This window comes from Musca domestica, unplaced genomic scaffold (assembly GCF_030504385.1).
Source record: "Musca domestica strain aabys unplaced genomic scaffold, Musca_domestica.polishedcontigs.V.1.1 95, whole genome shotgun sequence".
NCBI lineage: Eukaryota > Metazoa > Arthropoda > Insecta > Diptera > Muscidae > Musca > Musca domestica.
Genome location: NW_026712445.1, coordinates 847112 through 871628, shown reverse-complemented (window position 1 = coordinate 871628; position 24517 = coordinate 847112).

Sequence of the window (24517 nt, the reverse complement as noted above, 5' to 3'; positions counted from 1 at the left end):
ACATTAATACCCATCACAAATAATGTGTGTGTGCGTGTGTATGTGTCTCCTTGGGTGTGTGTGTGTGTGGGTAAAACTAGTAATTGGAAAGTAACAGGCTTAGTGAAATGTATTTACTTATGGCATTTCCTCTGAGATTGTGGTGAAGTGCAAAGAGAAAAAAAAGCACAGAAATTATGTTGAAGGTAAAATTGTTATCCGCTCTTTTGGGTTGGATATGTTTTTGGTTAATGGATGTTAAGTAGTAATAGCTCAAGGTGGATTTAAATTATAATTTTAGTAATATGTGGCTCTAAATGTCAAGGGACAAAATTAAGGTTAAAAGGGGTTTTCGAGAAAAAAGTCTTTAACAAACCTTTCAATATTTTAAGTAATAAACTTAATAGTTCAGAAGGTGCAGTGGGAATACTAAGTATATTACAACGGTGGAAATAAAGAAAGCCACACTTTTTGTTTCCAAAAAAATATAATCCAATGCTGATTTCCCTGCAAGGATTCCAAGGAATCTAAATTCGAAAATATCAAGAAAAAATTGATAGATAAGAAAATTTGAATTTAAATTTTTCCGTGCAATGTTACCATATAGAGAATTGCCCAAGCTATTTTAACCCTGAAACTTCCGATTTTGGACATCATCCATATTTCCTGCAGACACCAAATCTCCTATGTATGTAAAATAACGTCATCTTAGTTATTACACTTTTAACTCAAGAACGATTGGGCGGTTGACATATTTTTATAATTCGCACAATTTCAGAACGGTCTCTTTGAAAAAAAGGATAAAATGACAAAAAGTCGATTAAAAATAAGTCAATAAAAATGTAAACAACAAATTCTTTTTGTGATATATATTTTTTAATTGTTATATCCTCCAGCATAGTATGAGGGGTATATTGGGTTCTTCATTGAGTTTGTAACACCTCGAAATATACATTTCAGACTCCACAAAGTATATATTATTGATCAGCATAAAATTCTAGGTCGGTTTAACGATGTCCGCCTGCCAATTCGTCTTTGAAAATCAATCTAGAAATTTTACTCAGATATGCGTTTAGTCTGGAGGACGTTTTGTATTGAAAATGGGCTATATAAAGGTCCACGTTTTCGTATAGCCCCCATATAACGGAACCTCCTTATATCCTGTATTTTGAAGATTTTAGCGACTTTATTCACCGGAATTGTTTCAAATTTCGTACTTTTACTTCGTAATGGGTATTACAGTCTGTAATAGAAAATTGCGTATGCAGGTACACGTCTTCGTATAGACCGGGTACTGCAGCCTATGACAGGTCCAGGTATCCGTATAGGCCCCATAAAAAGGTATATCCCTGTATTCGGTACTTAGATATTTTTACGACATTATTAATGGGAGTTTCAAGCTTGGTACTTGAATATTTTAATGGCCTATTATAATTTTGCCTATACCGTTTTCCTATAGACACCAATATAAGCATAGATCCCTATATTCAGTATTTTTATGATTTTTTTTTTTTTTTTTTGAAAATTTCTTCCAACAAAAGTTCGCTGCTGTTTTACTTGTTTGCAATTTTTTATACCGCATGAGATTTCTTCTATTCGATATACTATATTGAAATAAACGTTTTTTTTTATTGATTTTTATATCCTCAGTTATGTGGCTAGAAAGGGTATATGGCCGTATGAAATGATATACGGACAAAATATGTCTCATCGAAATAACGGTTTGGACCAAATCTATTTAAATGTTCATATTTTACAAAAAAAACCAGTAAAGAAAGTCTTAAAGTCGGGCGGGGCCGACTTTACGATACCCTACACCACTTTGCTAATTAAGTAGAGCTCCACATAACAATTAAAACTTTTTATGGGAGAATTCAATCATACACGCAATGATTATAATTAAAATTTAAAGTTCAAAGGACTAAATATGCCGAAGCATTTGTATCTTTTAAATTCGGACTTGTATTGCTCATTTGGTGCACAATTAATTTGAAGTCAGATAAAGATATATATGGGAGCTATATCCAAATCTGAACCGATCTGGATAAAATTTGGCAAAGATATTTCTGAGCTGTATTTGATATATTTCCCCGAATATCGTTGTTATGGAGTGCATATTACGGTTGTGGGTAACAAATATTACAAATCGGATGAATAATATATATGGAAGCTATAGCTATATCTGAACTGATCTTTACCAAATTTGACATACTAGCTTCGAGACTAAATTCGGTCGTAAGTGCCAAATTCCATCCCATTTGGACAAATATTAGACGTTCGGTGCACAATAAAAGGTAAATCGGACGAAGTTATATATGGGAGCTATATCCAAATCTAAACCGATCTCGATAAAATTTAGCAAATGTATTTCTGAGCTGTATTTGATATATTTCCCCAAATATTGTTGTTGCATCATGCATATTACGGCTGCGGTGGACAAAAATAACAAATCGGATGAACATTATATATGGGAGCTATAGCTATATCTGAACCGATTTCGATAAAATTTGGCATACTTATTTTCAGGCCTAATTTGGGTGTATGTGCAAAATTCCATACTATTCGGGCTGATATTACACGTTTGGTGCACAATAAAAGGCAAATCGGACGAAGATATACATGGGAGCTATATCTAAATTTTGACCGATTATCTCCAATTTCAATAGGGTTCGTCCTTGGGCCAAACAAAAGATCTTTGCAAAATTTCATCTGGATCGGGCAATAAATGCGACCTGTACTTTGTTTACAAAAATACATGGACAGACGGACGGACAGACGGACGGACGGACGGACATGCATAAATCGACTCAGAATGTGACTCTATGCAGATCATAAAAAGGAACTATGGGTCTATCTCGTTTCCTTCTGCCTGTTACAAACAAATGTACAAAGACATAATACCCTGACCACCTTGTGGTGTAGGGTATAAATATATACATATATATATATTATTGGCAGATATATAAATGCCCACATTTTGATTAATATTAGATCGAAAGTACCCGATTTGGGCTTTACTTTCGGCAATGTAATATTTTTATTAAATTTAGTTGAAATGAAAAGGGTCAAAGTCAAAAAGGGTCAATTTTCTGAAAAGTATGTGACACAAATAAGTCATATATGTGTTGTAAGTCATATTCAATATTAATCAGATTTTCCTCAATTGTGGAACTTTTAAAACATTTTTGAATACGGAATTTAAAAGCTAAATCTAATTTCTCCCCTCACAGAACAGAAAACTCGGCTTAAAGTTTTTAGTCAATTTTACTTCCCTTTCACATATGTATACCTGTTTCTAATATGGCGCATATTTACTTAAAATATTTTTTTTTTTTATATGAATTTAAAAACCATGAACATATGCTTTAGCATCACTAAATTCAAATAAAAACGGATTTTGACATTGACTTTTCAGCAATGTTGGCCATATTTAAATGAATCCCTAAACGGATTTACTTGCAAAGATTCAATGTCGCTTTATTTTGCTATTTTTTTCCACTTTTCATCTTTTTCTTCTGCTTCTTGTTGTGTCAAGGAAAATTTCATGTTTTTCATATGTTCGAGAAATACACCTGTGCAATGTCATGGGAATGGAAATATGCTAAAACGCTTTTTTGGAGCGCAAAAACTTATATGCTGAGAAAATAAATATAGTAAAATAAGTGAATGTATCAAATTTCCATAATGGGATGGTTCGCTAGTAAATGGAGAACTTTTCAAGAAATTTAAAAATGATACATTTTTTAAGTATATTCCAAGTAGGTAGAAACTTATATTCTTTAATATTTTAATATATATTATTACGTGTGGCCACTTTTATTCCGTTAGTAAGAAGAACGTCTTCAAAGGAACGTTTCAAGTATTTTTAAGCTATCAACTTCCCAATGGGTAAAAATCTTCCTTTTCGAAAAAACATAGAAAATGGGCATATAAGAATTTCCTCAAGTTATAATTAGTTTGAAGAGTTTTGCCATATATAAAGACTTCGGCTAATGTTTTATAACATTCCTGGCAATTTTGATGTTATAAAATTGAATTGACTTATATATGGGAAAAGGAATATGAAATTCTTAAAACAACTCCAAAACGTACACCTCAATTGCAACATAGGCGTATGATTAACATATTTAACATGAGAGTATCACCATTATAACTCATACGCCTCACACTGTCATCTCTCTATCTATTCACAATACATCACACTATTTAAACCCTGCACCACATAGTGGTAGGGATATTATGCATTTGTGCATTTGTGTGTAACATGGAGAAGGAAGCGAGATAGACCCATTGTGGATCTTCATAGAATCACTTTCTGAGTCGATTTATCCATGTCAGTCAGTCTGTCCATGTATTTTTATAAACATAATGCAGGTCGCATTTATTTTCCGATTGAGATGACATTTTTAAACAATATTTGTTTGACCCAAGGGCGATTACTATTGAAATTGGTGAGAGTCGGTTAAAATTTAGATATAGTTTCCATATATATATATTCAACCGATTTCGAGTTAATTGTGCACCAAATGGAAAATGTCAGTCCAAATGGCCTGTAATTTGGCACATCCAACCGAATTCAGTCTGGAAGCAGTCACATCAAATTTGGTGAAAATCCGTTCAGATATCGCTATAGCTCCCATATATATGTTTCATCCGATTTGGAAGTTTAGAGCCCTCACATGCGTAATATCCACTTCATAAGAATGATATTTGGTACCAGTTATCAGATGCAGCTCAGACATAAGTGCCTAATTTTTTTTCAAGATTGATTTAGACTTGGATATAAGTCCCATATATATTTTTTCCGATTTCTGGTTTATTGTGTACAAATGGCTAATAACAGCCCAAAAGGGTTAAATTTTGCACTTTCAACTTCAAGTATAGAAGCATGTACTTTAAATTTGAGAAAAATAGGTTCAGATATAGTTATAACTCTCATATATATGTTTCATACGATTTAGTGATAAAGTTCCTCTCATTCCAAATATGCACTCACAACAATGATATTTGATACCGAATACAACATAGAACTCGAAAATACCTCTGGCAAATTTTATCCAGATCGATTCAGATTTTTATATACCTTCGATAAACATCTTAATCGGATTTTACGGTTATTTTTCACTATTTATGTAATATAAGCGCAAATTGGATAAATGTCTACATTTAACCGAATTTTTCCACATCCATCTCTCTCCGGTATATCTATTGCTCCAATAAATATTTTTTAATATAATTCTTATCGATGTCATTTTAGGCAACATTTGGTCTCTCTGAATTTATTGAAAATCTATTCAGAGTTGGATACAGTTTCAAAATTTTGACTACTCTAAAGCCATGATTCGCATTTAAATAAGGTTCATAGTTACTATGATCGACTTCACATAAATTCCGAACATAAACTTTTTTATTACGGGAGCTGTACTAAACAGGCACAGTGGTGTATGGTATCATACAGGGTGAGATGAAAAACCTGCAACCAACTTCAGACTGCTGTCAATTCTAAGTCCGACAGCTTTTAAAATTTTGGTGAGAATTTTCCAGAAAAAAAGAAGAAAAACCAAAAGTGGCTATCGTTTGAGCACTCCAGCATTTAAATGTAAATAAATATTTTGTGTCTCGTTCCATCGCTCGTTACCGTGATACTGGTAGCGTAGCCCGACGTCAGGGAAGTAACAAGACAGTAACACCAGCAGAAATGGTTCGAAAAGTAAAGAAGCGAGTGGATCGAAACCCGCGTCGCAATGGCCGAAAAATGACTCGTGAGCTGATTATACCACAATATTCCATTCGCCAAATATGGAAAAATGAGCTCGGGGTGAAGCCATTGAACTTACATCGCAATATAAAGAAAATAGACTCAATAATGCTAAAATTGCTCCGCTTGGCCGAAAGTGGTGAACTGCCGAATTTGGTTTTCCCGACTAGAAAACATTTGTTGTCCAGCAGTTTGTAAACAAACAAAATTATCGAGCAAACCGAATATTATCGCGAAAACATTCTGGAGGGTGTATTAGAGCCTTGGGCACGCAAACATTTTTACCGCAGACCTTGAACATTCCAACAGGACTCAGCACCATAGCACTCACCACGTTCCACCCAAGAATGGCTACAAAATGAGATTCCTCGCTTCATTTCCAGCGCACAATGGCCACCAAAATCTCCGGATACCAATCCGTTGGACTTTTGTGTCTGGGGTATTTTGGAAAGCAAGGTTGGCACTAAAAATACCAAAGTGTCGATCACCACAAGTAAGCGCTTCGCCGGGAATGGGCCAAAATACCCCAAAACAACATTCGGGCAGCGTGTGATGGTTTCATTGGCCTTTTGAAGGCCATAATTCGTGCCAAAGGGGACCAATTCGAACAGATTTAAAATTATTGAAAAAATGGATGCTATTTCCGACATTTTTTGCTTTTATTCAATGAAATTAAAAAAATGTATAAATTATAGTATTTGACTTTGTTGCAGTTTTTTTTTTTTATCTCACCCTGTATAATACCAACATTTTCACAAACAGTAGATTCCTATTCACATCCTAACCCTACCACCATGCAAAATTTCGTGACGATCGAACTATAAAGGCTATATAAATATAATAGTAAGTAATAATGTGAAAAAAATATTACAAAAAGTGCAATTCAATATTATAAGTCAAATTGAAAAAATCTCAAGCGATTAGGAATATGACAGGATATAAAAATATTACAGACAAATATTCAAATTTTTAATAGCATCTTTTTATGCGATTTTTCTAGTTTTTATTTTGCTATGTATGCCATATTTTGGATATCAGCATCAATATAACGACATGTGACCTATCAATGTTAATTTCGCTGAAATTAAAAATATTTGCTATTTAATATACATTTTCTTGTATAAAAATGTTATGGTCTATTTCAATCACTAATTATTATTCGCTGACCATCTAAATTGGTAGGTTTCTGCCCATCTTTAAAATGTAGCTCCATGCCAAATTTCGAGATCATTGGTCTATAATTGTGATCTCAAGAGCAACTGTAAAATCAAATAATTTTTCTGTTTTTCGTTCATTTCAATCGCCCAACAATAGAGTTTTATTCAGATCTTAATCCCACTTCCGGTGCAAATTCATTGAGGATCGGGTCATAAATGTGACCTATAAAGCGGATACAATTTTACATAGACAGATGGACAGACATATATAGCTAGATCGACTTAGCTCGGCGAGATATTGAGATCCATATAGTTGTATATGTCTTGGAGAAATATTTTGTTGGTGTTACATTATTTTATTCCCAATCAAAGTAAAAGTACCCTAACATATAGTGTTGAAGGTTTTATACCATGTTTTCTATTTTTTTTTTTTTTGTGATGCAAATTATGTCACTCCTCCCTAATATCGAACAAAGTTTCACTTGCAAGACATAAAACTTGTTTTGCTTCCATATATTTTGTTTTGTTTTTTGTTTAACAATATTGCAAGTATTACGTAAATTCATAGTTTTACACATCGTTAGAGATTCGTGTGCAACATGGCAGCAAGTCTTTGCAACATAAATTCCAACAAAACAGATATTTGCATTATCCCGTTTGTTCGTTAAGGTTGTCGTTTTTTTTTTTTTTTGCGACGACGGTGGTGGTCGTATTACCTGCATGTTTTCCTCGGAGAGTTTCCAATGCGTTTCTCACAAAATCTTCTTTTGTGTGAATTTTTATGATGCTACAGATATTGGAGTGAGACAGTGTTTACAAATCAAAAATGAGAAGCTTTAAAAAGACACAGAAATTTATCTTACATAGAGAGAGAAAGAGAGAGAGAGAGAGAGAGACTTGATAGATGGCGAGAGACATCTAAATAACTACCAACACAAAAGCGTAGATAGTGTATGTTTCACAGACGTGAATATCGCGAGAGGAACTCTCCCCCTCTCTGCAAATATTGTGTGTGTTGGTTTGTTTGTTCGGAATACCATAGTATTTTGTTATTGCAAAATGGTCAGGCTTAATACCTTTATTGTTGTTTTTAATGCTATGCGAAGTAGAAAATCATAAAATTAAGCAACCGAACCTCCCACTTCATTGAGTTACCGACTCTTTTCAAAGCAAATTTGATGTTGGCAAACAAGTGAACAGTTCTGGTGGTGAATTTACTGATCGATGGTGAGTCTTATACACAAACTATGATTCTATGAGTCGTATTTTGACTAGTCCTGCTTTAGATTTTTGGATGCTTATATTCATCAAACATTCCAAAGAGAGGCACAAAGAGAAGAGCATTTCTCTTTTATTCAAAAATCATACAATTTTATTCTCTCGCATATCGGAGATTCCTCAGCCCTTGCAAACATAGCACATCAACTTCCTTTGAGAAGTTTAACAAAGTTGAATCTTCTAAAAATATCCACCATGTCACATTAATAAATTATCTCAATAGCCCTGAATATAGTAAGAGTTTAAAATGATGACAGATGTCATTCGAAATATTTCGCCTGCATAAAATTCTATTTTTCCATATTTTTCCGCTGGAAAATTTATTTTTTCTATCCCATTGTACCTTTTTTAATATTCCATGCATACTTCTTCAGCTTGACAAATTTCCTAAACAAAAAAGTGATAATGTTTATGTTTCTAGTTCGCATGTTCGCATTGTTTGCAACAGCATCTTACATAGCTTCTTACACTGGTATTGGGAATATGGAATTCATGTAATTCGACTATCAAAACATTCCCATCTCTTGCTATGCATTAAACTAAACCTTGAATAATTTTGGTTGTTTTGCAGTCTTAAGTTTGGTTGTTTTTCAAAAAAAAAACCTGGTGACAAGCTTGGTGGCCGCAATGCACCCAAAAGGTAAAATGGTTAGGCTGTCTCTTTCTCGCTCTCTCGCTCGGTAGTAGGTAAAATGCCTTGTGGCCATCACTGCCGCAAGTAGTTTTATGCGTTACTTACTCTTTGTCTTTGTTCGAAGGATGACATTTTTGGAAGAGAAATTTTGGGGTTAGTTTTTTTTTCTCTTATACCTTTGTTTTAGAAAAGTTTATTAAAAAATTCATTTTTTTGCAAACAAGAGTTGTGTAAAAAACCTGCGAGAATATTTTAAGAAGACACAAACAACAATGCAATTTTAGTTGGGTATTTACATATGTAGAAACATATCGGATATGGATATTAAGTGATAGGAGACCATTCTCCCGAGGTATTCAATTCCTCAATAGACTTCAAAATTAATATAATTTTCAATTGAAACACCCTCTATATTAAAATAAAAAGTTATGTGTTATTTAAGGCCCCAGGCTTGAAATGTGTATTTTTATCCATATCATAACAGATTAAAGGGCGATTTTTAAAGCATATTTGTGTGTGACCTTTAGGGACTTCAAATTGTATTGCTAAAAAGTAGTTTTAAGGCCATCTTCAGGGTTTAACATATGGATTTTTTAAGAATATTTATTTAGATCTAATCCGGACATAGACCATTTTATATCTTTTAGAGGGTTTTGAACTTGGAATTTGGAAAATATTTAAAGAGAAGATTTCGAAAAATGTATATAAATTAAATATTTTACCATATAGGATATATTGCGGGGATCTTGACCACTTTTTAAACCTGCCTGGAAACTTACAATTTGTAATTACGCTACAATTATGGCCTGATTTTCACGAAATGTGGTATGGAGGTGGGGCTATGGTCAGAAAAGAAGCCTATAGTGGGGGAGAATATCACAAAATATTTAGAGGTTTAAATGGACCAAAAAATCTAGATTTTGCAGTTGCTCCGGAGATCAGAATAAACTTGGAATTCAGCATGGGGCTGGAGTTTAGAGTTGGGCAGAAGCCTACCAATTTGGATGGCCATCGAATAATATTTTAGCGGGTGAAATATATAATAAATTTTATGTACAAAAATACGAAAATTTCCATTAAATCGGGAATAATTATAATTCCACCGAAATCACAAATTCGTGAAAAGGTCACTTCAGACCATTGTGTTCATGCTGATATCCAAGATATCGATACATTGCCAAAATACATACATTTTTATATATCAAAGAAGGGGATGACAGTTGGACCTCTTGTTACTCAAAAACGGCAAAACGGATTTTGACACTTTTCACCAATTTAGAATGGTAATTAAGCAGATGAGAATAAACTCTAGAAAAATCGCACGCAAAGATGCTAATAAAAATGCGAACATTTTTATATATTCATATAGCAAATATACTCATATAGCAATATATATATCATTTGATACGGCGAAAAAGTGTTTCATCAAACAGTTTTAGATCCTATGCCTCTTAGGACCAAATCCGTTTCAGGACATTTAGAGTCGATCTAGCTATGTCCGTCCCTCCGTCTGTCTGGCTGGTGCGCACGATACCCTTCGAAGGGAATATTCGATTTGGAACAAACTTAGAACATTGTAATATTATTATTAAACTTAGATCGAGTTCGGAGGTGGATAATATCGGTACAGTCCTTCTGGTACCACCACACCAAAAAGTCGACATCTTCAAAAAAAAAAAAGTAAATAAATGTTTTACTGCACAGAATGAGAAAGGACGATCCGATGGCTAATTCTCAGTTGCGAAAATGGACAATATCGGTCCACTCCAACAAGTACCTCCCCACAACAGGTCAAAAGTTTGAATAATTATAACTCTTATTAATTGTGATGTTTGATATTTTTATCTATTGAAGGTCCGGTGTGAAGATGAAACATATCGGCCCACTCCTTCTGTACCTCTCTCACAAAGGGACAAAATTTTGAACATCTACGAAGCGAAATTTACATCAAATTCCTTTCTGACTTGGCAAAGAAAGATCGGATCTTTTTTTCTGATGCCTCCTCCACATAGGGTTCACGATTTTTAAAAACAAAACGCTCAAAGAAAACGAAAGAAATTCTGTTCAAATTTTACACATACAAACATTTTTTTAACACAAGATCTGTTGCAGAGATATGTGTCTACGAACCCCTTCTGGTACCTCACCCAAAAAGTCTCAAAATTTGCAATAAACGAAACAATTCACCGATTCTTTACAACTTGCTATATCTAAATATTTCTTTCAACAAAAACCCGAATTGAATATGGAATTTATGATTTCTTAGAAAATTGAATAAATATTTTGAATTTTCTTGTAATTTTGCCCATACCTATATTTTTATCTCCATTAGACGAATTATGAAAATGAAATGAAAAAATGTTGACTGTATTTTTACCATATTTACGAAATGGCCAATATTGGCCCATTCCTTCGGAACCTGCTAAATAGAGGATTAAAATTTCAATAATCATTACAGAAGTCAAATAATAATAATAATTTAACATTGGCTGAGAATATACATCTGCCGGCAAAAAAGGACAGATACTTTTTAACTTTTTTTTTTGCTTATTTCATTTAAATTTTTTCTTTTATTTAAATATCTAAGTTTTTTTTTTTTTTTGAGCATTTATTAAAAATTTTGGAAATTTGTCAAACAAAAACAAATTACAATAACCACTTTGACACAAAGCAAGTATCATCCATGACAATTTCAATTTATTTACAAAATTGCATGTGTCTTAAAGCAATATGTTCTGTGATGTTTTTTATTTGTCTTCTCAGGAAAAAAACTTCAAAAGCTGAAAAAAAAATAAAATAAAACATAAATCTTTTTGTTAGAGAAGAAAAAAAAAACGAAAGTTATTTGTCTTCAAAAAATTCAAAGACCAATGAAATAATTTGTTTTCAGAAATATCATATTATACCTTAGGGTGAAACGTAGAAAGTAGATATGCCTTATTCGCGTGATATGTTGTATAGCTCAGTAGCTTTACTTAGGGTTAAGTGATTGGTGACGACCCCTTGATTTAAATATGTGATTTCGAGTTTGACAGCTTTTCACCAACAGTCCTTTAGCCTTTATAGTTTCAATTATCATATCTCAAATACGACAAATCCTCTAAAAATGGGAGGAGGAAGCTAAATCCTTCCTGGCGTCAACTTCGAAAACGCTATTTATGTATCTTCTTTTGATGGCGATTCTTCAAAATGAGTCATTCGTTATACTCTCAGCCATATGGCTAGAGAGGGTATATATCATTTGATACGACCAAAACGTGTCTCATCAAAATAAGGTTGTAGACCTTAGGCCTCTTTGAACCAAATCCGTTTCAAGACATTTGGAGTCGATCTAGCGATGCCCGTCAGTCCGAGATGGGCAATATCGGTCTACTCCTTCTGGTACCTTCCCCACAAAATGTCAACATTTTCAAGGAAAATAATTTACTGCATAGAAAGAGAAGGGATAAAGCGATTTTTCTCCAAATTTGCAAATCCTGATATTTTCATTAGGGCTAGGTCAGGTGCGGAAAATTACAATATCGGCCTGAACCATCGAGTACCTCTCCCACAAAGGGTTAAAAATGTTGAATAATTATAACTCTTATAAAAGTAACGTAAAAATCCGGTTGTTTTAAATTGCACACATCACAATATTTTTATTAAAGAAATGTCTGGTGTGAAGATGGAATATGTCGGTCAACTCCTACTTGTACCTCTCCTACATAGGGCCAACATTTTGAGTAACCATCAAGTTCAGAAAACGCGAAATTAACATCCGATTCAATTCAGACTTGGCGCATCTGAATATTTCCATCAATACAAGATCTGTTATAAAGATTGTAGAGATTGCACGATTCCTCCTGGTACCTCCCCCACAATGGGTTCAAAAAAACTGCAACAAAAACAAACGCCATAATTTTTACATTTTTTTAAATTTTTAAAAAAATGTCGGAAATAGCATCAAATTTTAGAATAAGTCTAGATTTGTTCGAATTGGTCACCTTTGACATGAATTATGGGTTTCAAACGCCCGAATGTTGCTCTGCCCGTTCCCGGCAAAGCGCTTGCTTGCGGTGATCGACACTTTGGTATTATTAGTGCCAACCTTGCTTTCCAAAATACTCCAGACACAATAGTTCATCGAATTGGTATCCGAAGATTTTCGTGGCAATTGTGCGCTGGAAATGAAGCGATAGTGCAGAGTCCTGTTAGAATGTCCAAGGTCTGCGGCCAAAATGATTGCGTACCCAAGGCTTTAATGCGCCCTCCAGAATATTTTCGGGTTTATTATTTGGCATTTATTCTGATGTGATGGGCTGTTATAGCGCCCCACACCATCACCATGGCCGGCGCTTGAGTTCTTGTGGCCAACCGAAGGTGCACATTTTCAGCTGACCTCTTTGGCAAGTAAACACGATCATTTTGTTTGTTTACAAACTGCTGGACAACGAATGTTTTCTCATTGGAGAAAACCAAATTCGACAGTTCACCACTTTCGGCCAAACGAAGCAATTCTTTAGCTCTTTTGAGTCCATTTTATTTCTGGTGCATTGTAAGTTTTGGCTTTTTGGATTTTCAATGGCTTTACCACGAGCTCATTTTTCAATATTTGCCAAATGGAATATTGCGATATGTTCAGGTCCTGAGCCATTTTTGGAAACTGCGACGAGAGTTTCGATCAAGTCGCTTCTTTGCTTTTCGAATCATTTCTGCTGATGTTGCTGTTGCTGAGAATACCGTCCACGTCCACTTCCTTGACGTCGGGCTACGCTACCAGTATCGCGGTAACGAGAGATGGTACGAGACTCCAAAGATTTATTCACATTTAAATGCTGGAGTGCTCTAACGATAGCCACTTGTGGTTTTCCAGCCAAATATAAGGAAATCACACTATCACGCTTGAATTCCTTTACGAATAACTTTTTTCTGGAAAATTCTCACCAAAATGCTTTTGTACGCTTGTAAACAATATCATGAGCTGTCACTGGAATAATTTTAGAAGCTGTCGGACGTGTATCTTAGAAATGACAGCAGTCTGAAGTTGGTTGTAGTTTTTTTCATCTCACCCTGTATATCTGTCAACGCCTTCTAGTACCTCACCCTCAAAGGATCACAATTTCCAACTGTGTTATCACTCATATCTTGGTTAACATTTCGGCGATTTTTTACAATTTGCTATATCTATTATTATCCGTATTAGATGAAGTATGAAAATAAAATACTTTGATCGTTTTCCAAAAATGTGTACATATCTCGTCAAAAGTATAGGAGGTGGTCTATATAGTCCAAATCTGGCACCTTTGTAATATTTATATCAGTCTTAGGTCAATATTGACCAACTGCTGGGGTATACATCTCTCGACAAAACCGACAGATACTATTTTACCTGTTTTATTCCCGAAACGTATACGTAACACCCTCAAAACTGATTGATTATTGCTCATACGCCACATATACCTATAAAGTAGGCATATATCTAGAGTTGTGCAGATCTGGTTTGATCGAACGTACTAGTTCCCCTCTAATATCTTGGACTCCGATCGTTAAAAAAACACTGCGTATGAGTGACATGCAATTTTTTAAATCACTCATACGTTTAGAAACTGGTGTACTGAACTATGAACAAAGTTGACCCAACTCTACATATATCTCTTTCAAAATCCAAAATAAAATTTTTATTTCCACCCCGATACTCACTCTCTCATTTCTATAGCCCGAAAACATAATCAACCATAAGACTTGATTTAGAAATTAAATTTCATAAATTGTGTGCTCTGTTGATTAAATTGACGTACGACATTGTTAAACAACGCTACGACGATGCACTTGCAAACATATATACGTAGATATACATACATATATCGTTTTGAATGCAGGTATGCCTATGTATACATCTAGGTATGGGTGTATGTGTGTGTTTATGTGAAATTATAACACAAGTATTGCAATGCCTGAACTCGTCTTAACCTCTGTCAAGTGAAGTGAAGTTCTATTATTTTCATGATTCCGACAGATACTTCATGCGTGTACATACGTATGTTTGCGTGTACGCATGTGTGTGTGTGTCAGTCAGTTGCTTTGCAGTATTTTAAATAATATTTTAAATGTTCAATTTAGGTGACATTTTAACATATTTGCTGGAATATTGAATTAAATAACATCGAATGTCGAAAATTTAATGCATGACCGAGTTTTGAGCTTACAATTTGAAAATTACGACAAATGGGTAATTAAATTGACATTTTGTAACATGTAACAAGTTAAAAAGTATCAGACGGCTTTGACGACAGATGTATACCCTCAAACAATGTTCGATTATTCAAATATATTTTGACTTTTATTATGATTATTCAAATTGTTGACCCTCTATGGAGTAGGTTCCGAAGGAATGGGTCAATATTGTCTATTTTCTACCGGATCTAAATAAATATGATATAAATATTGCGACGTTACAGGATTGGACTATATTGGTTACTTTCTTCACTTCATATGAAATATGTAATATTTTCTTAGAAAATGTTAAAATGTGCGTGAGGTACCAGATATAGTCGATCGAAGTATTTAATTTTTATACTTCATCTAATACTGATAAAACCAGTAAGGAAAAGTCAAAAATCGGGCGGTACCGACCATATGATACCCTACACCACTATGAATATTTAGTAGAGCTCTCGTAACAAACGAATTTATTTGAAGTAGATCATACCACCTAACAACATTTTGTTTTAGAGCAGTTATAGTATGGTGTCAGAGGGAACTAATATAGGGGAGGCATATCCAATTCTGAATCGAGTTTTACTAAATTCGACGGAGATAGCGCGAATAATAACACTTCGAGAAGGATTATATTAAAAAAATATATATCGGAGCCAAGTTCACAAAATGGAAAAGTACGTCCCGAAATTCACTCCATTTTCACTGATATTAGCCATTATTTGCACAATAAACCCGAAATCAGTTGATGATATATATGGACATATATCCAAATATTAGCCGATCTTGATAAAATTTGGCAGAGGTATTTCATAGCTTTATAAGATATCTGGTACCAAATATCAATGCTGTCGAATGCATATTACGAATGCGAAGGATTTAAACAGCAAATCGGATAATCTAAATCGATTTTCACCAAATTTGATGTCCTTTCTTCTAGACTGAATTCGGTTGGTTAAAGATGTATATGGGTGCTATATCTGAGTTTGAGCCGATTCTCACTAATTTCAATAGGGTTCTTCCTTAGGCCAAACAAATATTGTTTGGAAAATTTCATCTCAATCGGATAATAAACGCGACATACTTTTTGTTCACAACTCTACATGAACAGACAGAAGGCGGACAGACGCACTAACATGCATAAATTGACTCAGAAAGTGATTCTATGAAGATCCTCGAAATAACTATGGATATATATCTTTCCTCCCAAAGACACTATTTGGTGTGGGGTATGAATATAGGTATTGGCAAAATCATAAGAAAATTGAACACTTATATCCAATTTTATGCGAAATCACAAATTCCATATTCATCTCAGGTTTCTGGTTGAGAGAAATATTTGGCTATAGCAAGTTGTAAAGAATCGCTGAATTGTCTTGCAAGTTATGACAGATATTGAGTATTGAAAATTGTGACCCTTTGTGGGTGAGGTACCAGAAGGGGTTCGCATATCATTTCATTTTCACAGCAGATCTTGTGTTAGCAAAACTGTTCGTGTAAGTGTGTGTTTTTCAAAACCGAGAACCCTATGTGGGGGATATACCAAAAGAAATGGTCCGATCTCTACCATCTTTAATACAGATCTTGTGTTGATGGAAATATTGAGATGTACCAAGTCTAAATGGAATCAAATGTTAATTCTGCGTTTTATGAGCTCCATGGATACTCAACATTTTGACCCTTTGTGGGGGAGGTCCCACAAGGAGTAAACCGATATATTCGATCCTTACGCCAGACTTTGGGTTAGTAAAAATATATAAAATGTGCGCTTGAAGACATTTTAGAAGGTATATATTTAGAGGTACTTGATGGAGTGGACCGATATTGCCCATTTTCGTACCTGATCTAGTAGCTATGCAAATATTAGGATTTCCAAAGTGAGAACATGTGACGACAAAATGTCTCCTTCTTGGGCTGGAATAGCTCGCCGGGGTCCGGGATTTCCTACAGAAAATTTATTTGTTGAGACAGAAAGAGAAAGGTAGTGGTTTGAGTTAGATACTACGTTTTTTATTGCTAACTAACTTATATTATGTTTATTATACGGTAAATAAAAATTATCCTGATCATCTTCGGTCCGGGATTGGAAGTGGTTCTTCAACTCGAGACCTGGATAAGTACTCGAGAAACGGAACAAGGACACAGGATTTGGAATGGATTCAGTGCGAGATACCTGGATATGTACTCAAGCAGGCTAAAGGATATTCAGGGATACGGTTGCAGGAGACCTTATTAAGTACTCAAGCACAACAAGGATCTAGGATTCGGTTGCAAGAGACCTTAATAAGTACTCAAGCACTTCAAGGATCTAGTATACACTTGCAAGAGACATTAATATGCACTCAAGCACTAAGGGGTATTCAAGAATTACCATCGGGATTCGAGGATTAGAGACCTGGATAAGTACTCTATGGAAGGATGTCAAGGATAATTTTTTAATTAAGCACCTACCAAAGTTAATGTTGTCACGTTCAAGATCTCACTCTGACTGTCCCGATACTGTCAACGACTGCCCTTTTATACCCGGCTCCACCATATGTTCGTGATAGGGTAACGGGAAAATATTTTACCATCCCCTAGTATGGAGGGTATGGTATATTAAGTTTGTCATTCCGTTTGTAATACCTTGAAATATACACTTAAGACCCCACAAAGTATATATTCTTGATCAGCATAAAATTCTATGTCGATTTAGCGATGTCCGTCCGTCTCTCCGTGTGTCCGTCCCTACGTCTGTGGAAATCACTCTAGCTTCCGAACGAATTGAAGTAGATTGATAACATTTTACTCAAATGTATACTATGTCTACAGGACTTTTGGTATTGAAAATGGGCCATGTAGGTCCACGTCTTCGTATCGCCTCCATATAGCGGTACCTCCCGACATTCGGTATTTTGATGATTTTAGCGACATTATTTACCGGAATTGTTTCAAATTTGGTATTTGAAGTACTCAATGGATACTACAGCCAAAGACAGAAAATTGTCTGTGCAGGTCCACGTCTTCGTATAGCCCCCATATTATGGTACCTCCCAAAATTCAGTATTTTGATGATTTTAGCGACATTATTCACCGGAATTGTTTCAAATTACGTATTTAGAGTTCGTAATGGGAACTACAGTCTGTGACAGAAAATGTCTATGCAGGTCCAGGTCTTCGTATAGGCCCCATATATCAGTACCCACCGAAATTGTTTGAGATATCGTATTTGACGTTAGTAATGGATGCTATAGCCTGTGACAGAAAATTGCGTATGCTGGTCCAGGTCTTCGCACAGCTCCGATATAATGGTACCTCCCTATATACGATATTTTGATGATTTTAGCTACATTATTCAACGTTTATTTAAAGTTTCGAATTTTAATATGGTAATAGCTAATGGCAAACAATGCCTATGTAGGTCCACGTCGTATAGACCCTAATATAATGTAAATATTCGGTATTTTTGAAATTTAACAAAATTTTTAAAGATTTTATTCTTTTAAATTTCCAAATTCTTTCTAAATGGTGGAGGGTATTCAAAGTTTGGCCCGGCCGAACTTACTGCTTTTTAAATGGTTTTTTTTTTTTTTTTTTTAATTGTGATCTTTTGTGGTGGAAAGAAATAGAGGACCGATATTTCCTATCTCCGAACTCGAATTAAATTTGATAATAATAATATGATGTACCAAGTTTGGACTAAATCGAATACCCCCTTCGAGAGTTATCGTATAACAGCCAGCAAGACAGATGGACGGATATCGCTAGACTGACTCCAAATATCCTAAAACGGATTTGGTTCAAAAAGATCTAGGGTCTAAACCCGTTCTTTCGATGAAACACGTTTTGGCCGTAACAAATGATATATAACCTCTGAGGCTTAGGGTATATATCATTAGAAATTTTGTTTGGAGGGGATTTTCGAACCGTAGACAAATTTCACATTGCATCCCTGTTTCTCTTTACTGTTTAAAGACCCTCTTTCATGCAAGAACGATTCCTTTTCGAAATACTGATGTGGTATGCCTTACAAAGGCTTTGCACGCATCTAAGAAGACAAAAAAAAATACAATTGTGATAAGACATAATTACTTTTTACCAACTTATTAAGAAAACCGACTCCAGAGAAAACATCTCCTTTTTTTAATAAGAATTTCGTGTTGAAACCAACATCGGAAAACAAACACACACGCACACACTCCCATATGCATATACGAAATGAGATAAATTGATAATTCATGAATGAAATGCATATTACGAATATTTCAATTACATTTCAAGTTAAGTTGAAGTGCCGTTGTGCGGGAGGAAAGTCTCAAGGGAAAACCGATTTCCATGGAAATGTCTTAAGGAAGGCACGCACAGCCATATGTGGTTTGAAAGTACGAAGAAGGAAAAGCAATTAACAGCGAGCGTGAATTTCAGCTTGTACAACCATGGGAATAATATTTAACATAGCTCTTTTGAATGGATGCAGGTTGGGGAGAAATCACAGTCGAATATATTTTTTTGGATATTCAAATCTAACTTCAGTTTTTATTTCCCAATTCCAGCTAATATAGCTCCCAAATTGTTAATAATTTACATTTATTGTTAACAAAATTACCTTTTGCACATGGGCTCATGGTTACAGCTTAGCTCAGAGCTCGCCCGTTCATTCGGATTTTTCATTCTGCCTGTCATTCATTCACTTACTTGGCAATTGTGAAATATAATCAACTGTAACCAGAAATTTTCACACACATGAATGCATGTCTGGCCGTCTGTAAAAAGCTGAAATCATTTTCCTCTCCATCACCGGATTTTCAATTTTTAAAGCAATTTTCATTTTTATACCCTACACCAGAAGGTGGTCAGGGTATTATGTCTTTGTGCATTTGTTTGTAACAGGCAAAAGGAAACGAGATAGACCCATAGGTCCTTTTGATGATCTGCATAGATTCACATTCTGAGTCGATTTATGCATGTCCGACCGTCTTTCCGTCCGTCAGTCTGTCTGTCTGTCGCAGGTCGCATTTATTATCCGATTGAGATGAAATTTTGCACAAATCATTTGCTTGGCCCAAGGACGAACCCTATTGAAATTGGAGATAATCGGTAAAAATTTAGATATAGCTCCCATATATATCTTCGTCCGATTTGCTTTTTATTGTGCACAAAACGTGTAATATCAGCCCGAATAGTATGGAATTTCGCACATACAACCAAATTAGGCCTGAAAATAAGTATGCCAAATTTGATCGGAATCGGTTCAGATATAGCTATAGCTCCTATATATACTGTTCATCCGATTTGTTATTTTTGTCCTCCGCAGCCGTAATATGCACTCTGTAACAACAATATTTGGGGAAATATATGAAATGCAGCTCAGAAATACATTTGCTAAATTTCACCGAGATTGGTTCGGATTTGAATATATCTCCCATACATAACTTCGTCCGATTTACGCTTTATTGTGCACCAAACGTTTAATATTAGCCCAAATGGGATGGAATATGGCACATGCGACCGAATTGAGTCTAGAAGCTAGTATGCCAAATTTGGTGAAGATTGGTTCAGATATAGCTATAGCTCCGATATATATTGTTCATCCGATTTTTTATATTTATTACCCACAGCCGTATTATGCACTCCGTAACAACGATATTCAGGGAAATATATCGAATACAGCTCAGAAATATCTTTGCCAAATTTTATCGAGATCGGTTCCGATTGGATATAGCTCCCATATATATATCTTTATCCGATTTGTTATTTTTGTCCTCCGCAGCCGTAATATGCACTCTGTAACAACAATATTTGGGGAAATATATCAAATACAGCTCAGAAATACATTTTCTAAATTTTATCGAGATCGGTTCCGATTTGGATATAGCTCCCATACATATCTTTATCCGATTTCAAATTAATTGTGCACCAAATGACCAATACAAGTCCGAATTTAAAAGATACAAATGCTTCGGCATATTAAGTCCCTTGAACTTTAAATTACAATTATAATCATAGCGTGTATAATTGAATTCTCCCATAAAATCTTTTAATTGTTATATGGAGCTCTACAAAATTAGCAAAGTGGTGTAGGGTATCATTAAGTCGGCCCCGCCCGATTTTAGGACTTTCTTTACTGTTTTTTTTTTTTTTTGTCATATTTTCAAACAAGTTTTACCATATAACCGTATGTATGTATGCATGCCTGAATGAATAAATGTTTTGAATGAATGCTATGGAATCAGGCGAATGTGTCGAACACACGCCAGCACCAATACTCATTCACTCACTCACTGACAAACATCTATCCAACCAGCCGCCCGCACACTTGGCATAAAATCGTAACTTTGCCGGGTATTTTATTTTATTCAATTCAATTTTTTTCATTTTCATTTACATACCTTTGTATTAGATGAATATGAAAACAGTTATTTTGATTTCATATAAATACATATGTATATATGTATATTTTCACAAACACTCACACACACACCCACATATAGAGATATGTATGTGGGCTCTCCATAAATAAATTTATATATAGTTTTGTCACAAAGTGACAATCTAAATGCAAGTGTAAATATATTACAATTTATTCATGACATCAATACACACACGCGCACACACACACACACACCCATTTAGAACGACTTCATATCCAATACGAATTTGATGTGAAATCCCGGAAACGTAGAACTTTTCCAAACATTTCCATTCAATTGAAAAGATAAATGGAATCAAAGGTTTAATGTCGAACAAAAGCTGGGACACAGGGTAACAGAAATATATTGGAGTTGGAATCGCACACATATGTAGTTTCGATTGCAGTCGATTTGCAGAATTCAATTGTAGTTCACAACAAATCTGCAAGCAATTATCCGATTTCATCGACATTATGATACAGAATTAAGATCAAATGGATGTATTGATCTCAAAAAGGTAATTATTCGTGGAAAAAATAATGTTGAGAGAAAGTCGGAGCTCACATCAGATAGCTTAGCTTCGAAGAGGGACAGAATGGTGCACTCTTTTGGATATTTCTAAAGCAAAGGCCTTTGATATGATGGCATTTAAAGGATTTCGATGATCATAAAAAGATTCCTCAAGATTCGTTAGGTATATAGTGTTTTCGGCAATATTGCAGATAAAAATACGAAGAATAGTTTACAGAACAGTGCTGGCTTGTTTGTTCGGGATACCATACCATATTGTTGTTGCAAAATGGTCAGGCTTAATCCCTTTATTGTTGTTTTTATAAAAAAAACGTTTGTTAATAATGGAGAACGATGGTAACGTTTACCAGGGTTTAAGGCAGGGAATACCTAGGTTTCGGAAAGAGCCACCAATCCTCATCAGTTCCCTTGTTTTTTGTCTGGAATATTCTCCCCAGAAATTATTTTAAAACAAGTTAAAAAGTATCAGTCGGTATTGCCGACAGACATATACCCTCAGCCTATGTTTGATTAAATAATCGAAATATATTTGACTAGTGTTACAATTATTCAAACGTTTGACCCTCTATGGAGCCGGTTCCGAAGTAACGGGCCAATATTGTCCATTTTGTAGCAGACCCATAAATTTGATATAAATATTCCAACGTTCCTGGTATGGATTATATTGACTCACTCCTTCACTTTTTATGAGATATGTAATAATTTTTAGAAAATGTTAATATTTGCGTGATGTACCATATATAGTCTACCGAAATATTCCATTTTTTATACTTCATCTGGGTGTGGTACCAGAAGGGGTGCGCAGATATATATCAACTTCATAACAGATCTTGTGTTAGCAAAAAATTTATGTGTGAAATTTGAAGAGATTTGAATGCTTATTTCGCTTTATTTGAGCGTTTTATTTTTAAAAATCTTGAACCCTAAGTATGGGGGAGGTACCAGAAGAAATGGTTCGATCTATACCACCTTTATAACAGATCTTGTGTTGATAGAAATATTGAGATGTGCCAAGTCTAAACGGAATCGGATCTTAATGTGGCGTTATATGAGCTTCATGGGTATTCAAAATTTCGACACTTTTTGGGGGATGTACCAGAAGGAGTGGACCGATACATTCCATGTTAATAGCAGATCCTGGGTTTACAAAAATATTGGAATGTGTGAAATTTGAAGACGTTCGGATCCTTATATCACATTTTATAAGAGTTATAATTATTCAAAATGTTGACCCATTGTGGGGGAGGTACTTGATGGAGTGGACCAGTATTGTCCATTTTAGCACCTGACCTAGCACTGGTGCCAATATTACGATTTGCAAAGTTAGAGCAGTTAGTGCGGGTAACCGTTTCTCTTTCTGTGCAAAAAATACATTTTTTTTATATTTTTTGAGAATTTCGACCTTTTGTGGGGGAGGTACCAAAAGGAGTAAACCGATGTATTCCCTCTTAACACCAGACCTTGGGTTAATAAAAATATTGGGATATGTGAAATTTGAAGACAGTTGGTCTCTTACATCACATTTTATAAGAGTTGTAATTATTCAAAATTTTGACCCTTTGTGGGGGAGGTACTTGATGGAGTGGACCGATATTGTCCATTTTCGCACTTGACCTAGAACTGATGCAAAAGGAAAGGATTTGCAAAGTTTGAGCAAAATCGGATTATTGCTTCTCTTTATGTGCAGAAAAAATAATATATATATATATATATATATATATATATATATATATTGTTTTTTAAAATTTCGACCTTTGGTGGGGGAGTTACCCGAAGAAGTGGACCGATACATTCCATTTTCACACCAGACCTTGGGCTAATAAAATTATTGGGATGTGTGAAATTTGAAGACAATTGGACTCTTACATCACATTTTATAGGAGTTGTAATTATTCAAAAATTTGACCCTTGTGGGGGAGGTACTTGATGGAGTGGACCGATATTGTCCATTTTCGCACCTGACCTGGCACTGATGAAAATATTAGGATTCGCAAAGTTCAAGCAAAATCGGATTATCCTTTCTATTCCTGTGCAATAAATTATTTTCTTTGAAAATTTTGACATTTTGTGTGCCCATCTCCGAACTCGATCTAAGTTTGACAAAAATATTACGATGTACCAAGTTTGGATCAAATCGGATATTTCCTTCGAGAGTTATCGTGCGCACCAGCCAGACAGACAGACGGACGGACGGACATCGGTAGATCGACTCCAAATGTTCTGAAACGGATTTGGTCCAAAGAGACCTAGGGTCTAAAACCATTATTTCGACTAGGCACGTTTTGACCGTATCAAATGATATATACCCTCTGTAGCCATATGGCTGAGGGTATAATAACTCCTACGAAAATATTCCAAATATATTGTCTGCTATAAAATTCTATTTTAGGTCCTAAAAGACGTCGAAAGTTTAAATAAACGCCAGGAATTCTCGGATATTTTAAAAACACAATTTTAGGTTAAAGCCGTACTTTTTGGGAGTTTGTGCAAAAATCTCTAATAAGACATCATTTTAGAAGGATCCCATTTAAAGGATTTCGATGATCATAATAAGATTTAAGGTCGAACATTTCAAAAATTTCAACAAAGGGGTCTT